The 14,712-nt window shown below is 41.1% G+C and overlaps 1 long non-coding RNA gene across 1 annotated transcript; it reads left to right on the plus strand.

Annotated features, from left to right (window-relative positions):
- The first annotated feature begins 1,549 nt into the window (after positions 1 to 1,549).
- LOC129385663 (uncharacterized) lies at positions 1,550 to 14,190 on the plus strand. Its single transcript, XR_008613146.2, has 4 exons — positions 1,550 to 1,751; positions 3,274 to 3,309; positions 5,959 to 6,163; positions 8,876 to 14,190. It is a non-coding gene; the product is annotated as an uncharacterized lncRNA (long non-coding RNA).
- The last annotated feature ends 522 nt before the right edge of the window (positions 14,191 to 14,712 follow it).

The raw sequence follows: 14,712 nt of genomic DNA on the forward strand, positions 1-14,712 counted from the left end.
TGTGGTATTGACGCCAGCGACGTGCTTCCCTCGCTGCGGTTCATGATGGCGATAAGCAGACGGGTGTTCACACCGGTTAAATGGTATGTTTTCGTTTGTGCGCAGAAGGCTTAGGAGCAGTGCAATCACGACTCGCAGGCGGGCATATGTCACGTGGTGCTTTTTCTATTTCGCGAGCATCCGCAGTAGGGTGAAAAACAATAATACTTAACAGATAGAAAGACAGAAACTGTTTATTCGGACGTGTTGCCAACAGCTCTGCAACTTTCTAATTGGAATTTCTTTCCTAACTTCCTTGCTTCAGAAGTTGGTTAATTATGCTTGACTAAATAGCTAATTAAGCAAAAATACACAAATAGCGCGACACGCTACATACCAAAGGGAGCAACATGCATTTAGTCGCGTCGTCATAGAGTTTACACTCGGCCTAAAGTTAGCAGAAACACCCTGCATAAATATATATATATATGCAGTTTCAGAAGACAAACGTCCCTACAAGCAGTGACAAACACCCGATGATTGGACGCATCCTGCATTTCCATCGGCGTCCATTATAAGGGGCCAGTGCCCTGGCTGTGTGTTAATTAGGAAACGGCATTGCATGCCTCCATGTTAAATATGGTCAAGGTGGCGGAGAACGTTAACAAAATTCAAGTCTGGGGTTTGACGTGCCAAAACCACGCTTTGATTATGAGCCGCACCGTAGTAAGAAACGCCATATTTATTTTTGCCATTTGGGGTTCTTTAACCTGCACCGAACGCACAGTACACGGTCGTTTTTGCATTTCACCCCAATCGAAATGCAGCCGCCGCGGCCGGCATTAGATCCCAAGCACTCGGGTTAGTAGAGCAACAGCTCAGCCACTATGCCACCACGGTGGGTGCGGCGGAGAAAGGAGTGAACATCGTTTTTACAGAGTGCGTTTCGCTTACCCGTTAGCGCGCTATACAGAACGAAACGAAAAGCTTGGCCGATATGTACGACATGGTGCTCATATTTCACATGGAGGCCAAATTCTTTTCTGTGACCTAGACGGGGTGCTGGCGAATGTGTTCGGAATCTGCTCGGCCACCAAGCACAATCTGCGCTGCTATACGTTCTCGGTGACAAATCGCACAGCGCAGGAGCACACGCACAAATGTTTAAAGAATGGGACGACAGACCGCCCGCAGTTTGCCATGACGTCGAAATAAGAAGCACAAATAGCGACGTTTCTGTACTTTTCTGGTCAATAGTTCAGTTCGCATGGTTGCGGCACGCATTACTTCTTTTTTTTAAATCCAAACGACGAAAACTGTGCGCGCACAAATTAGCGCGGCGTTTGTGACGTTTGAATTTGGCGCCTTTTCCCGCGCATGCCATTAGCTCCGGCCGGTGCACTGCTTTACTGCGCTAAAGAAAGTAGTTCATCAAAGAAGCGAAGCAAAAAACTTTTATACACTTGCAAATCGCAACAATTGTTCAGTAATAACATGAAATTACATAATTTGTTATCCAATGGTACAATTTATGATAATATAAGCGTGTATTTGTATGAGTGTACATGTATGATTGCGCGTTTGCTGCTGTTGATGTTTGGCGCATTCCGGCGAGTTCGTGCAAGCCGTTAGCTTGAGAGTTTCCTGCATTTTCTGTGTTCTTTGTGTGCTTCGCTGTGACATCTTTGGAATATTCCTGCGTGTTGCTCGCTTTTTATGGACTTGTTGCCTCGAAGATCGCCATGATCGCCTCCGACTCAGCGACATCAAGGGTGACTGAGTGTTTCGAATTCCCCTTGTTCGTCCATTGCGACGCGGTGAACGGAAGCGGGGAAATGATTTCAGCGCTTGTGCGTGTCTTCCGCGCGCCTCTTTTCTAGTTTTCATTCCTAGTACTATCCTTCCGTTGCGAGAATGGGTTGTACAGCACTAGATTTGTGGTAGATAACGTGGAGTTTTGTCCTGGTTTAACTTTACACTCCGCTTGTGGTGACGTAAGGCAGCTATGTGGTGCCACCTAAAACAGGGCATGTTGTACGCCATGATTTCTGATACGGTGTTCGAGCACCGATTGAGTTAGCCTTATTAATGAGCGCAAAACAATGCGACGTGAAACCATCCGATCTGTACTGTAATCGAAGATATTTCGTTTGCGCCACGCTAGTACAAGGCGTGTGAGCGAGCTTTCAGCAAAAGGGGGGGGGGGGGGGTGCGGTGGGATTGGCGAAAGTGTATTCTGTTGCGCTGTTCCCTTCAGGATCGAGTGACTCCGCGGTGCTTCAAGGCCACTATCTGACACGCCGTGCGGCCGATGTTCGCGCGATCGGAAAACACAGAGGAGGCTGTCGCGCAATAATAATAAAGAATTTCAAGGGTGTACATGCGATACGTGAGATACAATAGGGGTGATGCCACAGAGTGCTGCGAAATCATCGAGTTATACGCCTTGCCAACCGCGTGCGTTTTGTTTTCCCCCAGGTCGCGCGCATTCAACTTTATTTTTTCATCTTCTCCGTTCGTCGCCATCGAGTGCTTCGCCCAAACGGCTTCGCGTAGGCGCTCTTTGCATTCACGGAAAGGCAGATTTCATGGCACTCCAGGTCCTACAACATTCAAAATAATGTAATTTCGTGAAATTGCAGCTTTTCGCACTTCAGTAACTGATTTAACAATAGTTTTAAAATCAGTAAAGGAACGAGATGCCTGGCATATCTGCGTTGTCGTCCCACTGTGCTTCGAGGCGGCATGTATACGTTATCGGCAACATAAACATCAATAATTAGCATTGTTTCTTGTGACCATAGAAGTAGCTAGTTATGTCGAAAAGCAATTTTTGCTTTGAATCAGAGCACTATAGAGTGAACAGATTGAAAGGGGAGCGCATCGTTGTGAACTAAATCACGGCGCTTTGCCACAAGCTTGGAATAATGCTTTGTCGAAAGAGCAGTTCTGTGAAATTCTTTCTTTGAGAGTAAGCAAAACTTCAGTAGCATCAGGTAGACGGGGAGTAACGGAATGTAACACTGGTTTTATATGAAGGAGCTGCGTTTAATATGTGGCCATAACAGTTAAGTAGATGCGTGGAAATAATGTTTAAAGTAACTAGAGGAATGTGAAATAAATTTTTTGACAAGCTCACACTGCCATTGGCAAGAGCGGCCACACTTAAGTGTATTCAATGACTAGTCATGTGTATCCGTCCATTTATGTCAGCCTAATGGTCCATGTAGCTCTTTTGATTGTCGCTTTTGCTGCATCGTGGCTTCACGTTTTAATAGTGACATCTTTTTTCAGATTCAAAATGAGCTGGGAGAGGCCCCAGCTGGAACGGTAAAAGTGAATTCTTTGGCCATCCATTCTGTAGCGTCACGATGATCAAACACAGTGATACCGTGAAAATGTATTGCAGGAAGCAGAAAAAACAACAACATTGCTGATGCAACTGCAACGCATTTGCTCCAGTGATCAATTGGTGCAGAGTGCCTTCATTAGGAGACATGGTGCCTTTAAGCACTCAGCTTAAAGACTTTGCAACTGCACTGGGACTGGGAGTGAATTTCATTGTCACTTGTGAACATATTAAACGCGGAATGTGCCTTTTTCAGTGTATATGCCTGATATGAGAGGGGCGTTCAGAAACTTAGTGTGGACATTAGTGGTCTGCATGAGTGCACATCTTTCTAGTTTTACCAGAACGAAGGTATTATGACCTATGTCATACAGCAGTGCACAGCTAGAGGTATCAAACCAGAACAGCAGCACCCTTTGAGAAAGTTGGCTAAAGAACGAGCAGCGATCGGGGCTTTCTGCATTTCAAGGGCCAAATTCCAAAAATATTGATGCCGAGCTGGACGGTGTGAAGTGCCGGTCACCACATGCTGTAGCCAGCATGGCATTTTTAATCTCCTTGGCATTATGTCTCGTTAAGATGCAGAAATTGCATCACTGCTCATAAAGAAATTGGAAATTGGGAGGTTGAGGGGAAGTGGAAGGGCTCCCCTCTGGAGCAGCCAGTGCATGCCCTTTGCTATACTGATAATCCTACCTTAATGAGAACCAGTGATGCATGTTAACCTATTACGCAGCCAAGTGCATTCCTTGTTTTGTATTAAGGGGACACTAATGACACCTTAAATGAATTTAAAATAAAGCGTCGTGTTAAATAACTACTTCTGTAACTTTCTTGGTAGTTGTTTGATTATTAGAGAAAATAAAGCTCAAAGTTCAATTTTCTGAGTATCGCCCCAAAATCTTTGTGCTGACACCTCATTGTCACATCATGGATTCCAAGTATTTTTTCAAACTTGGGCTGTGTTGGTTCTGTAAAAGTTCCTGACGCTTTTTATTTTGGGTTTTTGGAATACGATGAAGAACATCTTTATTTGTAAAAAAAATTGCTACACCTCAACAGACATCATCAAAATCCATGACGTCACAGCAAGCGGGTGTGGTAACTTCAAGGCAGCACTGCCACCAATCTTTCCTCTTGCTGCTTTCACAGTTTACTCAGCCTCTTGTCACGGTATGAGTGAATCTCTTGAATAGTAGGAAGGTCATGTACAGATACATCTAAAATAATTTTTCTCTTTAGTGCTTTCATGTCGTAGTTGCTTAGGGGTGTTGGCACAGCTCCGCTAAGCACGAGGTCACAGGATCAAACAGCCGCATTTTGATGGAGGTGAAATACAAAACTGCCCAGGTACCTTGCAGCCTGATTTGGTAAAAATTAGTCCAGAGTTCCCCACTAAGGCGTGCCTAAACATCAGATTGTCGTTTTGGCACTTAAAACGCCCGAATTTAATTAATTTAATTTTGCTTTAGTGCTCCTTTAAGCTGTAGAATTCATGATCTTTGCAAAAACTCATGCTCAAAGTATTCTCCATAAAGATTAAATAAACAGTAGATATAAGTGTCTATTTATATTTTGAATTGTGGTGATACGTGATGACTATTAGAACGGTGGTACAACGAGACAGACAGAATTGTAATAGAATGTATGACGGCACGATGATGCACATCGAGGAAATGACTGAGTTTCCCTAGAGGTCCCTGACATGAACATCAACTGACTGTCCACAAACTTCTGAGTTCACTCCGTGATCTTGTGCAGCCTGTGCTTTGCGAGTCGATTAATTTAATTGAGGTGGTGGTTGGCACATACTGTCCTTGCAGCTTATGTACATTTCATACAGTGGAGTGGAATCTCACAAATTACTTCTGCAGCACAGCAAGCTAACGTGACGTGTAGTGGTAATTTTAGTAATGATCGACAATCATGTCCCTCTTTGAGCTCTTAATGCTGCTTGCCAACACAAGCAGCAGCAGTTCCCCAAGATAGCGGGAAGGAGATTCATTGAAAAGTGGCATATGCCCAGGGTCGCATACCCAGTCACCCAAGTTGTTCCAACGGTTGATTTTGAACTCTTCCCTTAACATAGCAGCCCAATCTCCCCATTAGACCATGGACTACCTATTGACACAAATGGATGGGAAAATAGAGACAAACACCTGAAAATATGAAGTATCCTAAGAATGGTAATCACAATAAATAGTACTAGATGTGCATTAGCGCAAGCTCTTGGGCCAGTAGGTGCGTGATGAACTTGAAAAAGGGGGGTACCAGCAAAACAAAGGACGCGCACACACGTAAAAGGCGTTAGACCGGGACGGACGCTGGTCCGTCCCAACGTCCGTCCGTGTCTAATGCCGTTTCCTTGTGTGCGTGTCATTTGTGTTTCGCTGGTACTCCCCTTTTTCAAGTACTAGATGTTTGGATACTTTGGTTTATTATTCTTGTTTGTGCTGGATTGTTTTTCTGAAACATGTGGCGTCCAGACAGCATAAGAAGCTTGTAAGAAGTCAAGTTTAGCAATCTAGATTTGCAACAGGTACTTTTGTAATTTATTTGCAGTAGGGCTGTTGTGTGAATGTGCTTGAAAGGCTTAAAACTGTTTTGCTAACATTTACTTAAACATGCAGGTTCACATAGGTTGAAGGAGTGCACATTGAGAAGGTTATCCTGGCACAGTTTACCATGGCCTGCCATGGTGGACCAGGAAAGTTTGCAAGGGCCTTGCTTCACCATGTGTTCACAGAGGAGGAGCTCATGGGCCATTTGGGCTTTGGAAATAACACCAAGGGGCAAAAAAGGCTCTTGACCCCACCAGGGTCAGTGCTGTTATAGGCAAGTACCATATATCCTTTCTGGTTGCATTTTTACATTCCCATTTTTTTCTAAAATTATGAACTTGCCATTGGCATAACAAACGACTTTCAAGTAGCCCGTGTGTGCAGTTGTATGCGACAATAGCCTACTATTTGGAATGACTGTTCGTACGATCTTAAGTGCGTAATGCCGCCATACTCAAATGCTTCTGAAATTTAAAAGCTGCCTTCACTGCTGAAAGTTTTTAGTGGCTCCACCACATAAAATGAGCTGCATTTGCGCATTAGCAGTGTTGCTTGGCTGTCATTGCAAGGAATAGTTGTCTGTGAAGCACGCTCCAAATCTATTGGCATGGAGGACATGTTTAGTTAGCCTGAAAATGTTATTCTAATACGCGAATTGCGGAGAAGGTATGCTCAAGTGTGGTTACTGCTCAGCTCGAGCAGGAGCATGTTCACCAAATTACAGAAGTCAAAACAGCTCTCCAGGTTCTGAGATGTGAAACAGTAGTTTCACCAATTTTAACAGACCACATCGAATTAAGGTTGCTCCTATATTGAAGGAGGTCCATGTGATGCCAGACAGCAGCCTTTTAGCAGAGGGAACCTGAGTGGTGTGGCAATTTTCTTTTGGTTGTTTCAATCAAAGAAACAACAGGGACAGAGTTGCAAGCATTGCTGTCAACAGTACTATGTTTAGTGGGCGCTTACTCATTCTAAGCACTTAACCTATGACTCGTATTTATTAACGCACACTTTATCACTTTGTATTCTAAGATATGAAAAAAATATTTATGTGTATTCTAAGATATGAAAAAAATATTTATGTGGCTTTTCCCCATATACTTCAATAAATTGAGAATAGGCTCTTGGGGCCTAATGTATAAAGCTTCTTACAGACCATCGGACATGTCCACTACTCCCATTCTGAAATTGTTAGAATTGATTCCTGCTTCCTTACTTCACCTACTTGTTAACAGGGTTATTATGAACCATTGCCAAGTAGATTATGGGCTTAAATTAATCAAAAAGATAAATGGGCTTTTCTGTCGCTCTTGTTTAGCCCGTTGAGGATCACATTTTGGGGAGAAATATGCCTCTAATTTAGGAGTTATATATTTTTTGTGGTGTGCAAATGCTCAAAACTTTCGAATTGAATAGTGTCCTATTCAATTTAGTCTTTGAATGGTCACTATTTGTAAATGCGAGTATTCTAATATTTCGAAACACCAATGAAACATGAAATTTGAGCCACAGTACGGCAAATTTTCACCTCCAATAACATAGTGTAGACATAAAACGTAACAACTTGTAATAGCAGAACAGGCTACGTTACTTCAGTAGCTGTACTTGAGAGGCTGTACAGCAATCATTTATGCTTACTGAAGAGTCCTGTGCATGTGAAGAAACTTTCTGCTGCTCCATTTGTGCTTTTAATAAACAGCTTTTCATAACATAACAATGACAGAAACTTGCTAACTTTAATAATACTAGGATGTGAGCCTCACCTTACATTAATTGTGATATCAGCTGTTCATTATTCAGAAACTATCCATTATTTGATTTGCTTCTAGCATTATTCGGTTCAGCCTCAAAAATCACTTTTCGTGCACCCTTAATATTTTTAATGCAGATTTAAGTTCTTCAGAGTGACATTCCGAAAAAATAAACTGGTAAATAATATTTTTAAATAACAATAAAGTGGCAATACCATTTCAGTATTTGCAGTTTTACATGTTTTATTTTTTTGTGCAGGATAAAGCAGCATAATTTTTTTTTGTAATGAAACTTACAAAAAACTTGTGGCAACACTCCCAAATTACTGCAATGACAGACACCAAGGAGCTAGGTGAAAAATCAGTTTTGGAGAAACCCAAGGAGCGACAGCACTATAAGAATATTTACTAGAAGTCTCAGAAGGTTGCAGCACCTCCAGTGGGATGCTAGGCAACACTTTGTTCTGAAAAGGCAAATTTTTTTCAGAACGTTCCATCACAGCCACAGATGTACGGCAGTGAACCCTAAAAGGGTTAAAGAAGTCAGTCCTATCGCATATGGCTCTTAAAAGACGGCATTTCTTCGTCTCTGTCACATTCTGCATGTGTCATGCTAAGCAGCTTGGTGCACTACACGGAATCCTCATTAGAACAGTAATTCAGTCGTCGAGGCAGAAAACATACTTCACTGTAAGCAGTGTCTTCTTTAATGTAGAAAGTCTTAAGTCATTGTAAGGTGAGAAGTACATTCCGATTGCATGTGAACTCAGGAAACCTAACATCAAATGAAGCTACACTCAGTTGTAGTGACATGACAGTATTGTATTTGGAGCATGGAAAAGCACAGTGAAGTGCAGCAAATTTTAATTATGAAAGTTACAAGGAATAATTTTAGTTGTCAGTTCAGGTTTATTTATGAACGACGTGAATTTGTTTCACCATTTCGTTTCTCAGCAAGCAAAGCTCACATCTTTGACATTGAGGATATTCATAAAGTTATTTTGCTACAGTGTTTTGTTCCTCTTTGCCCTTTCCTGCATTTGACACTTAGTGGAGTCCTGTGCCGCACTGAATAAATTTAAATGGTCATGCTGTAAAGCTGTACCCGTGGAAAGTTGGACTAAAGCAACACAAATACATAAATCAATTTCGTTATAACGAGGGCAGGTTGCATGCCATTCTTTTGCATGTGGAAGTTGCTTTTTAAAACTTGTTCTGGCTTCTTGTTTTTGCAGGCTTCACGTGTTGCAAATTGCCTGGTACCAACATGCCCTATGTAAAGAACTGTGGCCTCGCTTCTCGCATGGGACCAATAACCTCTCAAGAGCCCAAGTTGGACAGCTCAAACCAAAACACAAATGTTGTGCTTTTGTAACTCTCGACATTTTTATGTTCTGTGTTAGTCTCCTGAAGGGCCCAATTTGGATTTCTCAAATGAGCTTACAAATGTTGTGCCTTTCTATGCCTTCACATTTTTATGTTAATTTTATTTATGTTAATTATGCTAGTCTCCTGAGAAGTCCACATTGGATTGCTCAATCCAGAATACAAGTGCTGTGCTTTGTTATAGTTCACTACATTTTTATGTTAGTTTTTGATATGGTTCTAGTAAGGAAAGTGTTTCCTTATTAATATATTTTTTAAGTATCTTAAGCCATTTCATGCCAAACCACCCAATTTTGTCAAGAACTGTTCCATTATGGCAAACCATTTCAAGTTTGCTTGATTTTGAGTAGGTACAATGAGAAAATTTGCTTTCGTACATACACTTGAGTCATTCCAGGGCAACCAACCAACGTTTTTTTGACCATCACAGATATAGTTTAAGCTCCAAACTCTTGCTCCCCATTTATTTTCCTTCGCAAAAATTTTTTTGAACTTTGGCAAAAATTTATTGTTCTTGCCCAGCTAAGCTAGAAGGCACTGATACACGTTTCTTCTGAAAGGGAAATTGTATGATCAAATATTCAGATGGTGTTCATGTCAAGAGACTGAAGTGGTGTGAGTGCCAAAATTTGCAAAGCTTGAATTTTCTTCTAACGTAGGGAAATACAGAAGGCACAAAATAAATATAAAATCAGACTGGTTGACTTGGGATAGCTGCAAAATATTTCAAGCCTTGGAGGTTCAGTTCATCAGCTAAAAAAACTGTAAAGTTCAAATTTTTTGCAAGAAGCTTCGTGTTGAAGGTAAAAAAATTAGCTTTGGTGGTTGGCACAAAAGTATATGTCGCCCATCGTTACACAGCCCTACATGTCTGCTATACATGTGACAAGTAACAAAAAGGTATTATTGTTTGAGTGCGATAAATTATTTTTTATAATGTTGATTTGTGGATCACACATACAGCATAAATATAGCATAAATATATGAAGCCATGTCATCTAGTAAGGAAATATTGTTAATATAATTAGCCACAAGAACTATTCAACAAACTGACTGCCTTTTTTATCATTGCGAAGGCAGGTGACGTCTAGCGCTGCAGCTGCAGTCTCAATTCGTATTTTTTTAACATGAACGCAAGAAGTGGTTGCCAATGGTGTCTGACCACATCAGACTAAACATGGCACATATGACTTTTGTAGATGAGCATGTTCCGGCTCTAAAACAGTGGTAGCAAACAACACCACAAGAATTTGTTCGTACTCATGTAGGTTTTCAGTCCTAATTATGAAGGTGTTTTCTACTTGCATCGTCATTGGGCTTCAGGGAGCAGGGCACAAAGTGTCCTGCTCCCTCTATGTTGCATTGCACTGCGACATGCCCTTTAAAATGCTTTGTATAAACAATATCAGCGCTCTTTCTGGATTTACTGTCTACATAATAGCTGATGTTTCTTTTTGTAAACTGCACGAACCATATCTTTTAGCACTGCAGGATTCCCTCACGTATTTAATACGTACGAGGTCTGTTAGAAAAGTATTTGACCTTTTTTTGCGAACACCTGATGAATATGTAACAAGTGCGTTTTCATCAGCTGCCCTTGAACCTTTGTGCGCATGCACGAGTTTTTTCCTGCCTGCCAATAGCGTGACTTGCTGGGACGCAGCATTTGAATGAGGTAGTACACAGTGCTCTCGTCGGTTTTTTATTGCAAGGAAAATGGCGGAGTGACTGGAGCAGTGCTACTGCATCAAATTTTGCCAGAAACTGGGCGACAGCCAAGTGGAAACCATTCCGAAGATTCAGACTGCTTTTGGTGACTATGCTATGAGCAGCACACAGATTAAGGAGTGGTACAACCAGTTTAAAGCTGGCCATGCATCGGTGGAGAGCGAGCCACGCTCCAGTCGGCCATCAACATGCCGAAATGACCAGGTCATTGCCGAAGTGAACCCCGTGGTGATGCGGGACTGTCGTGTGACTATCCAAGAAATTGTGGAAGAGGTGGGCATCAGCACATTTTATCCACATTCCATTATCACTGAAGATTTGGCCATGAAGAGAGTTGCACCGAAATTCGTTCCCAAACTGCTCATGGTGGAGCTAAAGCAACTTCGTGTTGAAGTCTCACAGACATGCTGGATTCCACAAACAGTGACCCCAACTTCATGAACACCATAATCACTGGTGAGAAGTCTTGGGGGTATGTTTACGACCCGGAAACCAAATCCCAGTCATTACAGTGGAAGCATTCCACGTCACCAACCAAAGACCGCTAAGTGCGCATCAACGTTAAAGTGTTGCTGACTGCTTTCTTTGACTCTCGCAGTGTGGTACACTACGGGTACGCACCACAGGGTCAAACAATCACTAAAGACTACTACAGGGATGTCCTGCATGGCCTATGTGATGCTGTGTGGCGCAAGATACCGAAGTTGTCAACAGGAAATTGGCGCATCCATGACGACAATGCTTTTCTCGCACTTGATTCAGACTTTTTTGGCGAATAACCAGACTCCTGTAGTTCGACAGGCTCCTTACTCTCCTGGTGTGGCCGCCTGCGACTTCTGGCTGTTTCCTAAAATCAAGAGGCCATTGAAAGAAGCGCGATTTCAGACAAGAGAAGACATTATGGCTGCAAGGACAGCTGAGCTAAACTCCGTTCGGAAAGAGGCCTTCTCGGAATGCTTCTAACAATGGCAGCACTGCTGGGAGAAGTGACTGGAGTCCCAAGGAGACTACTTTGAGGGTGATTAGGTTTCCAACGCTCCAATTATGCCAGTTTTTTTTTTCTTCAGCCAAAGGTCAGATACTTTTCTAACAGACCTCGTATTGATAGTTTATGTGCAATGGCTGTATGGTTTACCTGGCCCACACCAAACACAAGCCTCGTTGCGTTAGAGCATGTGGCCCTTGGCAATAAAATGCAGACCCTAACACCGCTTCTCTGTCATCTGTGTGGAGACAAAGCCAGCTTTGTCGTGCGCATTCCCAGCCGGCAAGCTGTGCGCACATCCGAGAAAAGTCGGTGCTGACAAAATTTCAAAAAAGAATTTCTCGCATTTAAAAATAATGCCTTCTTTAACTTCACACATGCATAGCAGACATGTAGAGCTATCCAATAATGTATCACATATTTTTTGGCCAACTACGAAAGCTGTTTTTTCCTTCAACATGAAGCTTCTTGCAAAAGATTAGAATTTGTTTTTGTTTTTTTTTACAGGCGATCAGCTGAACCTTCAAAGCTGCACATATTTTTTTGCTATACTATGTCACTTGGGCTACCATTCTGTATTTAAGTTCTGTCCTGTGAATTTTTCGTTACGAAAAAAAATCTAACGGATTGCAATTTGACTCATTTTTGCCGGTGCCAAAAGCAATCGAAGTATTCAAATATTTGAAAAATTGGCTATTTTGGCAGTTGCATCACTTCACCGTATTTCCACGCACACCATTTGAAGGCCTCGATCAATACAATGTGCATTTGAAAAAGAATGTTGATTGATGTCCTCTAGCTCAGCTGAGCAGGAAAACTAAACTGTCACCAAAATGCTACAAAATATCTGGCAAAAATTAATAAAAGTGGGTAACGAGTTTTGAACTCTAGTAAACACATGGCAATGTTTCAGCTATATGTGTGGTGTCAAAAAAACACTAGTCGATTAGCCATGGAATCGCACACCTGCAAGTGCATCTGTGCCATTGTCAGAGTTCTGTAAAAACTGCATTTTACATAGCTTTGTAAACATGGTTTATTGCTATCTAAAATACATGAGTAAAAATTAATAGGTATAAGTCGGCTTAAATTTAAAATGCAACAAAAATCTCCGGTAATGGCAATGATGTGCCTTTCATGTTTGCATGAAACCATATCTTTTTCTGAATTCTTTCGTTATTTTTTTGTGACAGTGAATAAAATTGAACTCACAAAAGGAGTAACTTTGTTTTATTCCAGCACATCACTAATAGTTTTTTTTCATATAAAAATCTGAAGTAAATATGAATAAGTCGCTTGATATGGAATGACCTGCACAGGAACGTTATCATGGCAGAAAACGCAACTGTATCATGCAACAGCAATGCAGCATAATAAACTGCTACCATAAGCATCACTTATTGTGATTGCCATATTTCAGAAGTATGTAAGGTTTACTGAAATTGGCACACACCATTCAACTAACAAATAAGGATTGTACAGTGGTCCTTTTTCAGTTTTACAGATTTTTTTAAAGTTGTCTGTCCCAGGTAGCATAATTTTTGTTCTTGAGCGGGATTATTCAGAGGTGGACATTACTAGCACAAGAAATGGAAACATTAAACTGATTCTCATAAATTTATTAATTCACTTAAACATCACGGCACATATTTCAGTTTGCAAATTGTAGACAGTGAGGTTGAAAGACATATTCACTTGAAAATAATTTCCAGGATGACACCAGTTGCGAGATTTTTTCATAAATGTGAGAGAAATACATGGGCATTCCGGTTACTTTTGTGCTTCAATGCATAACAGTGCGTTTTGTTAACAAAAATGTGCTACAGCAGTGCATTTCTACAGCCAGTTTGATGGCATGTGTCTCGTTACTGGTGTCATTCTGGAAGTTCGTTCTTAGTGCATACACCTTGTAAAATTACCGTCTACAATTCGTAAAAACTTTATTAGGAACTGATTTTTTCTTAATCAGCTGACTATGGTGTCTTGATTTCTCATGCAAGTAATGTTTGGCACTCTGTATCTAGAATTATGTTAGCTGCAACAGTCCGTGTTTAATAAATTCCATGAAACTTAAAGATAACCACCCTGCATATCAGGTCTCATTTGAGTGCTGTGGGCTCAAGCAAATCGTGCCATGGTAATAGTACCACTGGCTCCCTAATAGAGAAAGCAAGTACCTTTTTTGAGTGTTCTTATTGACAGTCATGTCAGTCTGCTTCTACATTTATTTATTTAGGTATTTATTTTTTTAAATTTATTTCTTTTGGGAAATGTGTTTTACTTGAGGGCCACACATACTACACCTTCAGTATTCAATTTTGTTATGGTGTCAAGCTGCAGGAAGTTGGTACTGTGCAATAGTTTTTAAGAAGTTTCTGATGTTCTCAAACTACAAATGGTTGTACATTTACACAGATGTTTGGTTACAAATAAACAGTTCACCTAGAAAAATGGTTTTTGTCTGCATCAGTTCAGCACTCTTGGTTTTGTGGAGGACCATTCACTGACAACTGAAAAAAGTGGCATAACAGTACTGCTAGCAGTTTTGCAATATGTTTTATTACAGGCAATCTAGGAGCATGTTTTGAGCCCAGGGTGACAGAGGCCTGCGATACAAAACGGCTGTATTTAAATTTTATCCCTATCCTCTCACAGCAAACATACCAACGTGACATCAAAGGTAATTATATGCAACATAGCTCAGCAGTATTTTAAGGTAAGTGCAGGTTTAAACTGCTAAATACCCAGTGGGGCATAAAGGGATTTCAACATAATTTGTGTTGATGTTCAACAGATCTGCAACAATTCTTCCATGAGCTTTCAATATTGACGAACAACACATTTCAACAAAACGTCAATGGGCTTTCAATTTTGAGACTGAACACATCTTCAACAATGCTTCAATGGGCTTTCAACATTGACAAACAACACATTTCAACAATACCTCAATGGGCTTTTAATTTTGAGCTTCAA

The sequence above is a fragment of the Dermacentor andersoni genome, chromosome 3 (assembly GCF_023375885.2).
Source record: "Dermacentor andersoni chromosome 3, qqDerAnde1_hic_scaffold, whole genome shotgun sequence".
Classification (NCBI taxonomy): Eukaryota; Metazoa; Arthropoda; class Arachnida; order Ixodida; family Ixodidae; genus Dermacentor; species Dermacentor andersoni.